This window comes from Petaurus breviceps, unplaced genomic scaffold (assembly GCF_028583685.1).
Source record: "Petaurus breviceps papuanus isolate PSGF00001 unplaced genomic scaffold, PetGlider_PUasm1.0 38, whole genome shotgun sequence".
Taxonomy (NCBI): Eukaryota; Metazoa; Chordata; class Mammalia; order Diprotodontia; family Petauridae; genus Petaurus; species Petaurus breviceps.
The window spans coordinates 57031913-57048767 of record NW_027186304.1 but is presented as its reverse complement, the minus strand read 5'-3'; the positions used below and the strand labels follow the sequence as shown (position 1 = coordinate 57048767).

The 16855-nt window shown below is 34.7% G+C and overlaps 2 pseudogenes; both read left to right on the top strand.

The window, feature by feature from the left end:
- Window positions 1-13072: 13072 nt before the first annotated feature.
- LOC138170243 (nascent polypeptide-associated complex subunit alpha pseudogene) lies at window positions 13073-13674 on the top strand (annotated as a pseudogene).
- A 400-nt stretch (window positions 13675-14074) lies between these two features.
- Window positions 14075-14918, top strand: LOC138170242 (ubiquilin-4 pseudogene; annotated as a pseudogene).
- The last annotated feature ends 1937 nt before the right edge of the window (window positions 14919-16855 follow it).

The window sequence follows — 16855 nt, the reverse complement described above, 5'->3', positions numbered from 1 at the left end:
ATAAGAGAACATGCTTGAAAAAGAGAGAAACACATAAAGTAAAAATAAGGGACTGGAGCAGAATCTGTTATACTTCAGCTGAGGTTAAAAAAATAAAAAGGAGGCCTAGCAATCATGTTCTCAAACAGCTGATTACAACAATATATCACAGAAATCATATACTATGATCACATAGGACTTATACCTGGATGTAGTACTGGTTCATAAATAGGAAAACTCTTAGAATAATTGACCATATCAATTATCAAACAAAATCATATGATAATCTCATTAGATGCAATTTTTTTGACAAAATGCAACATTCATTCCTATTAAAATATAATGAAAGTAGTAATCAATGAAGCTTTTCTTAAAATGATGAGTAGCATTTATCTCAAATAATTAATGAACCTTATTTGTAATGTGGATAATCCAGAAGTATTCCCAATAAGGTCGTGGGTGAAGCCCTTTATTACCACTTTTATTCAATGTTGTACTAGACAATAAGAGAAAAAAATTGAAGGAATTAGAATAGGTAAAGAAGAAACAGAGCTATCACTTTTTGAAGATGATCTCATGGTATGTTGAGAGGAACCTAACAAATCAACCAAAAAATACTTTAATTAAAAACTTTAGCGAAGTTGCAGGATACAAAACAAACTCACATATATCATCAGCATTTCTATATAATATCAGCAAGGTCCAGATGGAAGAGATATAAAGAGAAATTCCATTTAAAGTTACTGTAGATCATATAATATACTTGCTAGTCTACCTGCCAAAACAAACCCAGAAATTATATGAATACAATTGCATAACACTATTCATATTAATAAAGACAGATATAAAAACTTGAAAAAATATTAATTGGTCATTTTTAGGTTTAGCCAGTATAATAAGAATGACAATCTACCTAAATTGATTTACTTATTCAGTGTCATACCAAACAAACTAGCAAAAATATATTAAAGAGATAGCAAAACAAAGTCAATTTGGAAGGGAAAAAATGCTAATAATATCATGGGAATCAATGAAAAATTGTAAAGGAAGATAGCCTACACTTACTATATCTCAAAATGTATTATAAAGCATTAATCATGTAAACAAACTAGCTAAGAAATAGAGTGGTAGATCAGTGAAACAGATTATGTAGACAGTGCAGAATAGTAAATGATCATAGTAAACTAGTTTCTGATAAATGCGAAGACTCAAGCTTTGGGGACAAGAACTCATCTGACAAAAGTTGCTGGGAAAACTAGAAAGTAGTTTGGCAGTAACTAGCTACAGACCAACCAAAATGGGTATATGATTTAGATGTAAAGGGTGATATTGTAAGCAAATTATGGGTGCGTGGACAATTTTACCTGTCAGATCTTTGCATAACGGACTAATTTCTGATCAAAATTGATAGAAAGGAATATAGAATGCAAAATGGATAAATTTCATTACATCAAAATATAAAACTTGTGCATGTAGCCAATACATGCATGATTGGAGGAAAGTATGAAGCTGGAAAAAAATTGAACACAATTTTCTCTAACTCCTTATTTCATATATATATATATATAACTAATTCAAATTTATAAGTATAGAAATCATTCCCCAGTTAAGAAATGGCCAAAAGTTATAAACAGACACTTTTCAGAAAATAAAATCAAAGCTGACTTTATTAAAATGGAAAAAAATTCTAAATAACTATTGACTGAATACATGCAAATTAAAACAATTCTGAGATATCACCTCACATATATAACATTAACTAATATGACAGGAAAATAAAATAACAAATGTTTTAGGGGATGTGTAAAAATTGTGACCTTTACGCGCAATTTTTTTTAAAGCAAATGGGGTTAAGTAACTTGCTTCAAGGTTACATGGCCAGTTATTTTGTGTGGATGTTAAGCATCTGAGGCTGGAATCGATCCCAGGTCCTTCCGACACCGGGGCCTGTGCTTTTACTCACTGTGCCACTAGCTGCCCCCTTAATGTAGTATTGATGGAACTCTGAACTCATTTAACCATTCAGTAGAAAAAAAAGGAGTTATACCCAAAGGTCTATAAAACTGTTTATAGTTTGACCTAGCACTGACACTACTAAGTCTGTATACTGAAGAGATCAAGAAAGAGGAAAAGGACCTCTTTTCACAAAAATACTTTTTTACTTTGCACAAAAATACTTATAGCAGCTCTTTTTGTGTTGGCAAAAAATTAGAAATTGACAACACATCCATCAATTATGGAATGACTGAACAAGTGCTCTTTTATAATTATGATGGAGAGCTATTGGGCTATAAGAACAGAAGAGATTTACATGAATTGATGCAAAGTGATATGAACAGAACCAGGAGACAGACCATTGTACACAGCAACAGCAAAAATGCACAATGATCAGTAGTAAATGATTTAGTTATTCTAAGCAATGCAAAGATCCAAGAAAATTCCAAAGGACTCTTGAACACTATCCACCCCCAGAAAAAGAACTGCTAGAGTCTGAATGTAAATGGCAGCATACATTTGTCATTTTCTTCTTTTTTTTCACATGGCTAGCAATAAAAAATGTGTTGCATGGATCATTAATATCACATTTCTTCCCTTCAAAATGAGTCGGGGAGGGTGGGAGGGAGACAAATTGGAAATCAAACTTTCAAAAGAAATGTTAAATAAATAAATAATATTTAAAAATCCATTTCTTCCACTCTATTGGAATTCCTGGAATACTTTAATGGAGTCCTTACATTATTTTTTTAGATTTATAACTGTTGTTCTTTCCTCCAACCCATGTCTCTTATTCTGGTGAGATTTCATGTAGATGGATTTGTATATTATTTACTCGTCTATTAATTTAATTATCATTAACATAAGTTATGAAGTGTAATTTTACTTGAATAAGCTTATGTGCCACTTTATACATGAAGCCTTTTTTGATTCATATAATTTTTCATTCCTCCCCATTGGAAATTGCATTATATTTACATGTCTAGATAAATGTTGCTTTCCCTGCAGTTGAATGTGAGCTCTTGAGCCTGGGACATGCCTTTGTCTAAGAAATTTTGCATATTTAAATATGTGAAATGCTTTAATAGGAATAATTTTGTCTTTAAAATTTAGATTATTGTTCATTTCCATTAATGCAGATATAGAAAAGTATTACATGAAACTTTCCTTTTTTGACTGAAAAGATCTTTTTTTAAGTTTCTCCATCTCTCTCCCTTTCCCTCTCCCCTCTTTGTTTCTGTATCTCTGTGTCTCTCCTATCTCTCTCTGTCTCAGTATTATATCTCTTTGTCTGTCTTACACACTGTCTCTCTTTTTGTCTCTGTTTCCATCAGTAAATTATGCATTGTAAAGAATAATGACTCCTCCTTTATATAATTGGAGTCAATGTTCTCTCACGGATATTATCAGGTAATATAAGAGCTGACCTAAAAAGAGAAAAAATTAGTAGATATTCATCAACTTCATTGTTAATTAAGAATGGTAGCTTGTTTAAGCTTTCTTGTCCTGCTTATAAGTCAAATTCCTGTTCTCTTGGCTGCAGACCATTTGTCCAAGTGGAATAGAGGGCTCACAAAATTATTCTTTAAAATATCAAGGAACAAAAAGAGTCAGGAAATTGGTAATATATTTAAAGTAAATTATCCAGTTATAAATTTGTGGGACATCTCAAGATAATCTTTATAGGTCAGGAACAATTATATAGATAACAGGATTTTAAATCATGTACATCTGTCCTGGTGTTTTTGATAAGCACAAATCTAAATTTCATTACAAAGAAAATTTGATAAATTAAAACAATATTTTCAGAGTAGAGGAAATACTTGGAGTGATTTTGTATCCTTATGTTTAGGTGACTCATGTTCTTTTGACTATAATATTATGAACTAGCCTCCATAGTCACATAAACCTCAATTTTTAGGAAGCCAAAAGTATTTTCTTATATGGATTTATATTAAATTTTGATGGGTGTCTTTTACCAAATTGTTTGAAACATTTTATTGACAACTGCAAATAATCAGTAAATCAATCCTAGCCAATTCCAATTGCCTCTTCATCTTCATTTTTTATTAATCTCTTTACCATCTTTAAAATGTTTTATCATACTTTCTGAAAATTTTCTCCTTTTCATTTTATGATAGCTTATTTTAGTTCTTTCTAAAAACTTGTCTACTTTATTTTTGTTTCCTGGTTAAGTTTCTTCCTAAAATTAGTGTTTTCCAAGGCTCAGGACATTTTTCTCTGATGTTTTTGGGTAGCAGATGTTTTTGGTACTTCAACTTTTAAAAAATATATAGCTTTTTAATTTCTCTGTGGTCCATCACATTGTCTACTTTTGTAAAGGCATGCTATGGTGTAGATTCTTTATTTCCACCTTACTTCAATACAGACATGGTTAAAAATCTCTCCATCTCCTCCTCTAGTTCTTGATTTAAATAACACTTTTTTTGTGTGGTGACCCTTTTCAAGAAGCACAGTACTTTGCTTTGATATACTCATTATGTCTTTTCTCTTTCTAGTTTATTTAGCATTTTACATGCTGTTTACATTTTTTTCTCAATGGCTATAATTAGAGTAGCATTTCTGGTTTACCAAATTTTAATTCATCTGAGTTTTTGCATTTGGAAGTCTTGTACTTTCCTCCCTAATTTTATTAGTGCCATGTTCTTTAAAATATCAAATCATGAAAGATGCAATGTCTAATTGAAACAGTTTCTTTTGTAAGTAGTCTATGTAACACATCAGGAGGTGCAGTATTGTCCCCTGCCCTTATAATGATTCCTGTTTAATCCTAAGGGCTGTTTCAATGTCCACTTGCCACTTTGAATGTTGGTAACCTTTCCTGAACTAGTATCTGGTTCTGAGAATATCCTAACTGCTCACAAGCCATGGGCCTCTGTTTTTTTTTTTTTTTTTGGTTTGTTTTCACCAATTCCATTAAAGCCAAATCTACAAAGGAAGAGCCATTCCCCAAATCATAAATGGTCAAATGTTTTAACAGGTAAAATGGCCTGAAGAAGAAATCAAAGCTATCAATAAGCATATAAAAATGCTCTAAACTACTATTGATTAGAGGAATGCAAATTAAAACAACTCTGAAGTACCACCTTGTAACAGTAAGCACCCCAGTGTCCCCAGGGTGGCTGCCAAACACAGGTTCTTAGTTCTGCTTTTCTAAAGGAAAAGCAACTCAAAATGGGTAAACAATCTTGCTTTAATCAATCAAACATATCATTTACCTAGTTCAGGGGGAAAAGGTCAGCACTCCAAACTTCAGAGTATACAAACAGAAACATTTCAAGCAGACAGGCCTCCAACTGTCCAACCATTACATCCATACCAAATCACAGTTACCAGAGAGGGAAGCACCAACATCAACATTTTCAAAGCCAGGGGGCTCTCTCTCTGGCTGCCCAGAGTCTCATCTGGTCAAATCACACAACACTTCTCAAAGTGAGCCCCAAAACAAAGTCCCACAAAAGGGTTTATACAGCCTTCTCCTGGCTCAGAGAATGTAATAACCCTCTTGACTCCACTGCCCAAACACAAAGTATCTCCTGAAAAATAAGCCTGCCACCACAGGCTCCAGGTGCACTTAAGCCTAGGGGCAGGGAAGATCTTAAAAATGTACATTCCATTACACAATTCTCCTCTACCTGATTTTCTAACATAAGAGAAAAATGAGAAATACTGGAGGGGAGTGAAAAAATAGGAACATTAATGCACTGTGGGTGTTTTGAGTAGCTCCAACCATTCTGGAGAACCCAAATGGTTACAAAATTGCATATGCCCTTTGATCCAGTAATACCACTACTAGTCCTGAACTACCAAGAGTACAAATAAAGTGTGGGGGGTATGAACTATATGTACAAAAATATTCATAACAGTTTTTTGCAGTTGCAAAGAATTGGAAATTGAAGGAATGCCCATCAATTGAGGAATGACCAAACATTGTGGTATATAATTATAACGAAATTCTTTTGAAGTATAATAAATGAGAAGTAGTATTGTTTGAAGAAAACAACTGGGAAGGCTCATATCAACTCACGTAAAGTGAAGTGAACAGAATGAAGAGAGCATTGTATATGGTAACAGCGACATTATAACGATGATTAACCAGAAAAGAACTGGCTACTTTGATCAATAGAAAGATCTAAGTCCATTCCAAAAAACCCATGATGAAAAATGCTATCCAACTTCAGAGAGAGAGAGATCTCTGGTTATTTTTCCTTTCTAGAAAAAAGAATCTTGTTTATATAAATATCTTCGAACTAGGGATAATTTAATTTTTTACTTGTTTCAAAACTTACTCTGGTCCCTGCCTTATACTAGGCACTTAAGAAATATTTGTTGGTTCATTGATTCACTCTGTTCTTTCTTTAGTTTTTTTTTAATGTATTTTCTCTCCTTTCTTTTTGAGTGGATCTATTAAATTATCTGCTTAAAAGCAAAGTTTATACTTAGAATTGTTTTTCTTTTTGAACTTTTGATTTTTAAGCCTTCTCTTGAATTCCTAGATAAATGTCTCAGTTCATATTTTAACCTTTTTGTTTCTTCCCCTTTTCATTGTGGTACAACTGCCTGAGGTGGGATGTCTTCAAAATCTTCATTGTGGATTGTCTGGAGGCTCAAGTCCCAGCTCTGAATAAATTATTCAGTGAAAGGAGGTAACCCAGGTCTTTTCTTCTGTTTTGAGGATGTTTTTTGCCTACTTATTTTTTCTCTCTTTGCCAAGAGTTCTTTCCCCTCTACCAGATTCAGTGTTCTATGTCTTCTGCTCCACCCTTTCAGTAATTCTTCTTTTTCTTTGTGTGATTGGGCATAGTCCTTGTCTTCCTCTTGTAATAAGATATGTACAAGAAGGAGTTTAAGACTAATTCATTTGCAGGCACAGTGCACCACATTGAAGTCTGAGGCATAAGCTTGTGATATTTATTTCAGTGTTTACTCCAGCTAATGGTATAAGTTGGGCTGAATGAGAACTCTAAGTGTTTTTCTTGTAGGTTGCTATTTCATGAGGTTCTTACTTTATTTAGTTTTGTTTTCTTCATCTAGAAAATTCATCTTTATTTCTAGTTCATAATTGTTTTATCTGGCATTACCCATCAGAGAGATTTGTGTAAAATATCCAATGAACCTCCTTGCCCATCTTTCAACCTTATTTTATATGTGAAGTTAAAAACAAATGTCTAAGATTCAAATGAAATTAAGTGGCAGATCTAAGATAAGATTTTAACTCTCACATCAAACCTATTTTTCTTTCCGCCATATGCCATGGTTTTGAAAATTTTTTTTTGAAAATTGAATCATTGTTTTAATGCTGTCTGGTATAAGGGATTAATACACAATAAAAATTGACTTAAACAGGAAATTGAGTCACTGACAAATCTGTATAAATACATATGTATATAAATATAATAATGTGTGTGTATGTATACATGCATATTTTTCTGTTTATTCTTGTATACATGCAAGTATACATATTGCATAAACACTTAAACAATATTTAAATTTTTAATCTAGCCAATGCTATGTAAAATAGGCAATGAAAGCAGTATTAATAACAACAACATGTTACCAGAAAAAAATATTATTGTGAACAGCTGAGGTACTCAATATTCCTATCAGTTGGGAAAAGTATATTTGGGAAAGAAAAGAATCCTTTCACCCAATATTTTTGACCTGTCTACTTATGAAAAAGCTATTCTAGCAAACATCTAGTAATGTAATCTTCCTACAAGCAGTTACTTGAATGCATATTCAAACTTTAGTAATGAATACATATATTTAATGTAACAGAAAATAATCTTTTACATCTGAAAATGATAGGCTTCATTTTAATGTCTTTAATAACAATGAATAATAATTACAATGAGAAAGAAAGATGGTTTGCTTTTCAAAATACCATCTAACCAGAGTACTTTGCAATCCAAACTAGAGACATCCAAGACATAAAGTCAAATAATAACTGATATTAATGGATATAAAGAAAGACATAAGAGGCAGCTAATAACGATTGGTTTGGGGTGGGGGGGGTTAGAAATTGTAATAGTTATATTTTGAGCTACTCTGCAGACTGGAACTAGCCTTCTGTGATTAAACATAAATAAAATTACTTGGTAATTATATGTTCATAATTTCTAAATGTATCATGTAGACACAAATGATGCATGGAGAGAGATGAAGTACTGACACATCTGAAGGAAGCAAGCACAAAGAACATTAGGAATGTATTCAATTGTCAATTAAACATTTGTTTAAGGTATTCATCTAATGAGCAAATAACAATGTATTTGAATATCCACACAGCTTAGATTTTATAACAAAGTTTCTGACAAAGTCAATGGTTCTATAATGTTAACACTGTCATAAAGCCCCAAAAGAATCTTGATTCAGTTATTTATTTATTATTCTTCCCTATGCAATGGATTAATCATGTATATCAAATTTTTCACGAATTAATTTTGGAAGCCTTATATAGAACCTAGAAATAAACTAAATAGAACTAGGTGAGTAAAAATGGTGTCATTGGAAATATTTCAAAATAAAGTGTTAAACCACAACCTATGCAAACATACCCTTAAAATATTTTCCAAATTACTAGACCTCAAAAATCATCTCTCTGTAGTCATCTTTTTTTATTCTTGCTACACATTGCACTTCAATATCACCTGATTCAGAAAATGTCTGCTGGAGCAAATCATGCATTGCCTTGGCATCCATTCAACAAGTCAAGCTGTCAGAGAGATATAGAAAAGAGAATGTAAACAGAAATTCTTATTGGATGAGAATCTGGTTTTTAGACCACTCTGTGTTTCTTATTGTGTCCCCAAAATATTTCTTTTTGGTACAGGGCATTCTTAGTTTACTGTGGTTTTAAAATATGAATATTTTGGGTTAGTATTGTGTCAGCCACAATAATGCAAGATCAAACTAATTATTCTCACTGAATGAACAAAGTGAAAGAAAAATATTTATATTTCTAAGGATTATGATATACAAACCATAAAGTTAGCCATAAACTACTTGAAAAATGCATGTGACTAGAGTTGGTACTTCAAATTCACAATAGATTGTGCCCAGACCAAGAAGAAGTTGAAGCTGGATTGCATTTCAGAAATGGGTTTATCGTTAAGATGATTCAAACTTTCTAACTTTGAAACAAAAGATCATCCAGTTAATTCATATATTCTGCTAAGGTAACATTGCTACAACATTGGAAAACCACTGTTCTGGAAGAATTACAATTGGATTTAAGAAAAATATAGAATCTTGTATGGTTTGTATAAATCCACTATGACACATTTCCAATCATGACTTTTGCATGAGAAATGCAATGAAAAATATAAACTCATAGATTTAGTGTTGGAAAATTACCTGAGAGGTCATCTAGTCTAAGACCTTCATTTTGTAGATTAAAAAAAAACTGAGGTGAAATGATTTATGTGAATTCACGTAGATAAGCAGTGACAGAAGCAGCACCCAAATTCAATCTTATTATTCCAAATGCAGCATACTTTCCATCACAACTCTATTCCACCATTCAATATAGTGTTAATAGAATAGGAAGTAGACCTGTTTTGTAGGATGAAATGGGCACAGACAACATAATCAGCCTGAATTCTACGTTGGTATCCCTGAAATACAAAATAAATAAATAAATAAGAGTTTTGTGTGAATTGTTTACCTAGGACTTACATTAAGGTATTTGTAAGACTAATCTATATGCCATGCTCTCTCTCTCTCTCTCTCTCTCTCTCTCTCTCTCTCTCTGTCTCTGTCTCTCTGTCTCTCTGTCCTGGATCGCTTTGACGGTCTTGCAAAACATGTTGCACTACTTCTCACAATATTTCTTGCCAACTTTCATAATTGAAAAAGGCTAAATTTCAGTAGTTGTTAACGAAAATAAGAATGTAATAAAATTCATGAATCCCTTAAAATATATCCATATGTCTCCTGGGATCCCCCAAGAACATCTGATATAGAATGAGAAGGCAAAGTGAGGTGATAATCTGCATCTCTGGATAGAATGTATGTTACGATAAGTATCACAAATCCACTAAAGTTTCCAGAATTTTAATCTAGAATAAATTGATTCAGATCTGAACTTAAAAATTTTCCAAATTTTTTTGCATTTCTCCCTACACAAAGCTCATTCTTCTGCAAAATTGGTCTGGTCATTTCTCCAAGCATAGCATGTTACTTCATCTGATTCATATCATTGTGTCTTTGTTTCTGTCTTTTCCCCTTACCTTCCTTCCACCTTATTAATGTCCTATCCATTCTTTGAAGATGAAGGCAAATTTTAATATCTCTGCATAGCATTCTCAGATATCCCCTTCCAAATATCATCATTGTCCCCTCTTTTGAATCTGTATAACACAAGTTGTAAGTAGTCTTCATTTAGTAATGTTATTTCATAAATCGCCATGCCTTTATGTCCAGATAGATAGCGATTATCATAAAGCCAAAAACCGTACCTCTGATATCTCAGAGTACCTTGCACATAAGAGAGGACAGAGGCTTTATGGTCTAGCAGCATAAATGCTTTATTTGATATTTCAATTCTCATCTTTGACACTTATTGACTCCATGGACATGGTTAAATATTGGAAAACTTTCTGAACTTACATTTCTGCATCTATAATATAAGATTAAGAAGGTCTTTCATATATTACATGATTTCTTTCAGTAACAAATAAGAAATTACATGTACCTCACTTTATAAATCTTAAGATGTCCTATAAATTAATCTATTACCAGTAATAAATTTATCAACAAGCCTTTATTAAACAACTGCAATGTGTTAAACATTGTTCAAGCAATACAAAAACAGACAAAAAAATGAAATGGTTTCTGTCCTCAAGCACCACCAATAGTGATTAATGCACACTATACCTGATCACGAATTCTATCTACAGTAATCACCCAAACTCCATTAGAAATAGTGAGAAGTGAGAAGAAACTCACTACCTCCCCACACATGCATTTCCACTATGAGGTAGTTCTAATTGTTAGGAAGTTTTTTCCTTGCATCCTCCTTAAATCTTCCTCCTTGAAACTTCTGTGCATTAATGGTTCCACGTTCTGCTGACTCAGATCACAAAAAAAAAAAAATTGAAACTATTTACATGGTTTGATCTAGTGTTACCATTCCTGGGCATATGGACTGATATATTCATAACAGCATTTATGGGTTTCAAGTATTGGAAAGAAAGTGTTTCTTTAACAATCGAAGAATGACTGAATAAATTATTTATATAAGTATAAGGCAATATTATTAGGCTTAGGAAAATGAGAGATTAATATGAGGAATTAAGAAAAAAGAAGAAAAGATTTCTATGAAGTGACACTGAGCAAAATTAGCATAAGGAGAAATAATGGGCAGAAGTTTCAGGGAGTAAGATTTAGAGTTGATACTAGGAAAAACTTCTGAAAAGAGAGTAAAGATTTAGACTTTTTGATGATTCTGGTATCACTAGAATAGAAAAAAGTAAAAAAAAAAGATAGTCATGTAGGTTGAATAAATTTTGTAAGAATGTGTGTGTGTGCGTGTGTGTGCAGTTAGACTTTTCCCTGCATCAGACCTCTTCAGTATCATTGAGCTGTCCCTGACATCTTGGTTTAACACAACACTCAATATCCCCACCTCCCCAAAGCAGCAACAGGATCAAACCAACTCTTCTCCATAGAAGAGACACAGAGTCAAACTCTAATATCAAGTCTTCAGTCTTGAAGTAGGGTGTAAAAATTGGCAAAGAAACTAGAACAATAAAATCATTACACTATAAAGAGCTATTATGTATACATATATTTAAATTTATATAAAATGAGATAAAATTGAGGGAAAAATGAAAAAGAAATGGGAGCTATGTTTAAAAGAACTGAAAAGATTATTAATGGCTTGTCACAAGAGGTATGCAAGTTTATCCAAGCAAAATTCTACCTGAAAATTATAATAGATCAAATCCAATACCAATTTGACATGAAACAATAAGAAATATTATAAGGAAGTTTACTAGCTGAAAAAGACTACTTCTTTGCTATAACAACTGACTTGGAAAACAGAGGAGAAAAATTAAGAATTTTGCTATTTGAATACATGAACAAAAAAAGTATCTCATTTTTTTAATCTTAAAAAAATTGCTCAAATATTTATAGAACCAGAGGGCAAAGTAGAAATATAAACAATCTATCAATCATTTCTCTAACGAAACCACAAAATAAAAACTCTCTGGTACATTATAGCCAAAATCTAGATTTTCTAGGTAAAAGAAAAATAATACAAGAAGTCAGAAAGAAAGAATTCAAGTACTAAAGAGATAAAGTTAGGATCATTCATAATTTAACTGTCACTACTATTAAGGAGTAGAGAACTTGTAACTTGCCACAAGGTAATGGACTTGTGCTTATAATCAAAACAATTTACAGAGTAATACTGAACATATTGCTATAGAGGAAAATATGGATTTTTGAAATAGATGACTTCCAAATATTCTGATTAAAAGACTAGAGATCCCTTAAAAATTATTGTTCAAACATAGGAGCAAAGAGAAATATAAAAAGGCACATATTAATGAAGATGATAAAGTACTAATCAAGTAGCATTCTAAAAAGAAGAGATGATACACTTATCCCTTTGTACCTTAATATAATCAGGGAACGTAGTGGGAGTCCAATTAGACAGGCCTATGAATGGTTCTGTTATTTCTTGAAGATCTTAAGAGCAAAAACTGAAAATGAGAGGAAAAGAAATACACTGGAAGATTGAGGGGAAGTATATCAATCAATCAACTTTCATTAAGCACCTACCATATGCCAAAAAATTTCCTAAGCACTAGGAATATAAAAAGAGACAAGAAAAAAATAGTCCCTGCCTTCAGATAGCTGATGATATAATGGGGGAGACAACATAAAAACATGCAAATACATTCATCCATATATGTATAAACACATCATACTCAGTATGTGTGTACATGGACCCACATTACATACATATTCATAGACATATGTAAATATGTATGCTTGTATACACACCCAAAGTAAGCTATACATTGGGTAAATTAAAAAAAGCAATCAACTCAGGAAAGATGCTGGGATGAAGAGCGTTTGGGAGAGCAGCCATCTTGGATCCTTTTTCCAATCCCAAAATGTCTGGGAAGCATCAAAAAATGTCACAGTCATAGAGCAAGAGTTGACAGCCCTGGGCTGATAAAGAGTCTGGAATAGAATCTGACAATGCTGAATCAGTACAGAAGAGTGAGGAACCACATTCTACAAGGCAAATACTAAGCAGGTCCAACTGACAGCAGCTGCTGAGATGAATGAGGAATTGATCTGTCAAGCAAAATCAAGTCTAAATGAAAAGGAGGCACAAAAGACTACATTGAAACTGGGACTTTGAGAAGTGACAGAGGTTACCATTCAATATGTGGAAATCTAAGATTATCTTCGTTGTCATCACAAAGCCAGAAATCTACAAGAGCCCAGTTTCAGATACCTACATAGTCCCTTGGGGAATTCAAGATTGAGGATCTCTCTCAGCAGGAATAGCTAGCTGCTAATGAAAAATTTAAAGTTCAGGGTGAAGCCTTCTCAAAAATAAAGGAAAATACACAAACTCCAAAAGTACAAAAATTAAGCAAAGAGGAAGAGGTTGATAAAACATGTGTAGAACTTAAGAACATGAAGTTATATTAAGTTATATATTAAGTCATATCCCAAACACATGAATTCAGAGTCAAGGATGTCTGAACAATGAACAATGAACAACAGTAATTATAAAATTGAGAGGATTCAGGGAATTGATGAGTGAACCACACTGATTCCATCTTGTGACTCAATTTTGGATCTTTTTGTATTCAGTTATGGTGCCAATGTCTAACTTGTAATGAAAATTTAATTATGGTAACTGTGAGAAAAATGTCTTGCATTGTTTGAACAAAGGCCCTGTGTGTCTGGGAAGCTGGACTACTGCCCCTGCTCAGTTATGCACATCAACCAGCACTGGTCCTGATGCTGCTAGAGGTGGTTTAGCCCTAGGTCTGGAAATGGACTTCCTCATGATCCTGCACCCTTCCATACTCTCTGGCTTTAGGGCATGCTAGGCTTGGGCAGCCTAGGCCTTGGCTCTGCCAATTAAAGCAGCAGATGCAGAGACAGCTGATTTTCAAATCTGAGGTGTTATCCCAGATCATGGAGAGCTCCCTTGTCCAAGATAGGATGTCCAGCCCTGATGCACAACATTATCATGGCCAAACCAAAAATGTAGCAAGTTATGGAGAGAAGCGTGCTCAATAACCCAGAGGCAGTACATGGAAACAGATAAAACCCCTATATAATTTAAGAGGTTAATTACAACAAGAACCCAGTCCTGATTAACCTAGAGAGCATTCCTGGGGGATATAGTGCCTTGTGCCACATGCTTTTAGATATCCATGAAACCTTGTTCAGTGCTGTTATCGAATTTTGGCAACAATCTCTTGTCATCACTGGTGGGAAACTCTGACAGTAGCTCCACCCTGGGATCCTTGGAAGCTCTCTGGACTGAGAACTAGGTGTCACTCCTCAACCACTTGAACCTTTCAGCCCCTACAGCCTACTGAGGAGAACCAGCCAAGTCCATGGCACCCACAGTCTCCTTTTGCGATTGCTGTAGATAGTCTGCAGTAAGGATATAATAGCCCTGAGATGCAGGGACTTTTAGAGCAAATCTCCAAGAATCCCAGTTTAGGCAAAACATAGTTTCAGCCCCATACATATTAAGTATGAAGCAGACCCTTGCCCAGAACCCTGACTTCACAGCTCAGGTTATGATGAAGGTCTCTTTATTTGCCAGGAAGACCCCAGGTGCAGGAGCAACTCAATCTCAAACTCCCAGTCTTTCTATAGCATCTGAAAACCCAGATTCAGTATACCTTCCCAGCAACTCCTGGGCTATGTAGCCCCTACTTATAATGCCAAGCAAAGGCAACTTTCAAGGTTCAAAATACCAGCATAGCTACTCTCCATTTTATTCAGTGACAAATTAAGAACAAAGAAAATCAAAATACAGCATTGACCAAGTGTAATTCAATGATTTCCAAGTACTACTCCACACAAAGTCCTTCTTCCAAGTACTGCTCCACCCCTGGGAAATACATTCATTTATTCAATCCCGAAGACCCTCTTCTCAAATTGAGATTAGTTTCCAATTATAAACAAAGTACATTCATTTGGTCAGTTACAGAGCACAAAAGAGTGAAAAGTTTTCCACCCCTGTATCACAACTGAATTACAATTATCATCAGTTAATTAAAGGACCTTCTCAAAAGGGGCAGTAGAGAGCACAAAGGTCATCTACCCCTAGCTACAACAAGGTTAAGTTGTCATCACAGCATTTATTACCCGAAGAGAGGTCTCTTCTTTATCTTGGCCTGAAGCAAGTTCTCAGTAATCTCTGTTCCTGGGGAGACAAAGCTTAACAAAGCCACAAGATACATTGCCAGTGTCCTCACTAAGTCAATCTTTGCCTGGAGAACAGTCCTAGGACCCCTGAAAACATTAGCAGTACTCTCCTCAAGGATTTCTGTAAACATACAACAAGAAAATCCTTCTTCAGGGCTTCTGAACCAACAGCAAGTTTCCAGGACCTCTAAAACAACAGCACTGTGCTCCACCAGTGGACACAATATGCTCTCTGTCTGCAAACAGTCTCAGGACTCCTGAACCAAGAGCAAGGTTCCAGGACCTCTGCAACAAGAGCACTGTCCTTCACCGGTGGGTGAACCTGGCAAAACCACACCAAAACAGACAGGCAAAGTTCCAGTATCACAGCCATGTCTCCTCGGTCCTTGGCAGCTCCAGGTGGCAGCTCTCAAAAGTCCTGCGCAGCTCAAACTGGCCCTCAGCAATCCTTTCTCTCTCTCTCTCTCTCTCTCTCTCTCTCTCTCTCTCTCTCTCTCTTTCTCCTTCTCTCTCTCTCTACAAGGCACTCTGGGTTTTAACATTCAACCCAAAAACCAAGCCAATACAGGGGTATCTTTAAATTCCATTACTGTTACACTACTACAGTTCTAACAGGGGCTTCACGCACTGTAGGCAGAGGCACCAAGGCTTTGCAGTTCCCTGGATCCCACCTCCATCTCCAGGAGGTTAGCAGCAGGCCAATGTTCCCTATCCCTTCTCCATCCACACCAGTAGTACCTCTCCATAATGGGGCACTACCAACCTTCAGCAACAGCTGATGCAATTGATGATTCAGTTTTTGGCAGAAGGAGGAAACTCACAGGTACAGAACCAGTGATTAGATTTCACTGAAAGCTAGAGCAGCTTACTGCCATGGGTTTTGTCAGTGGAGAGGCTCAGTTACAGACCTTGATTGCTATGTGTGGGAATTATAATAGAGTCTTTGAGAGATTGATGGGCTCTCATCACTTCCCATGAGTTGATCCCTTCCCAATTGCTCATCCACACATGCACACCTACACACTGACCTCCTCTAATTTGTTTGGTGCCTTTGAGAGCTTCCTAACTTTTCCAAATACATAACTCCTGTTACTATACACTCCTTGTCTTTTTGTTGTTCAAGATACTTCAAATACTAGGGGGAGAAAGTTGTGGTGTGACAATCTAAACCCAGAATTTAAGCAATTTTGCCTTTTATTTTGGTTTCCCAATTCCATCCCTGACTGCCTCCACTCTTTCCCATATTCTCTATAACTTATTATTAACGGAACAAGTCATGGGATGACCTGATTGATTGTGTTAACTTTTCAAGAGACATTCAACCCCAGCCCCCCTCAGTTTATTGTGGAATATTTTTGTGTCTAATTATGACCACACCCCAGCTGCTTTATCACAGCTCTCTCAAAACACTTCCCATCTGTCTCATAAATGAACC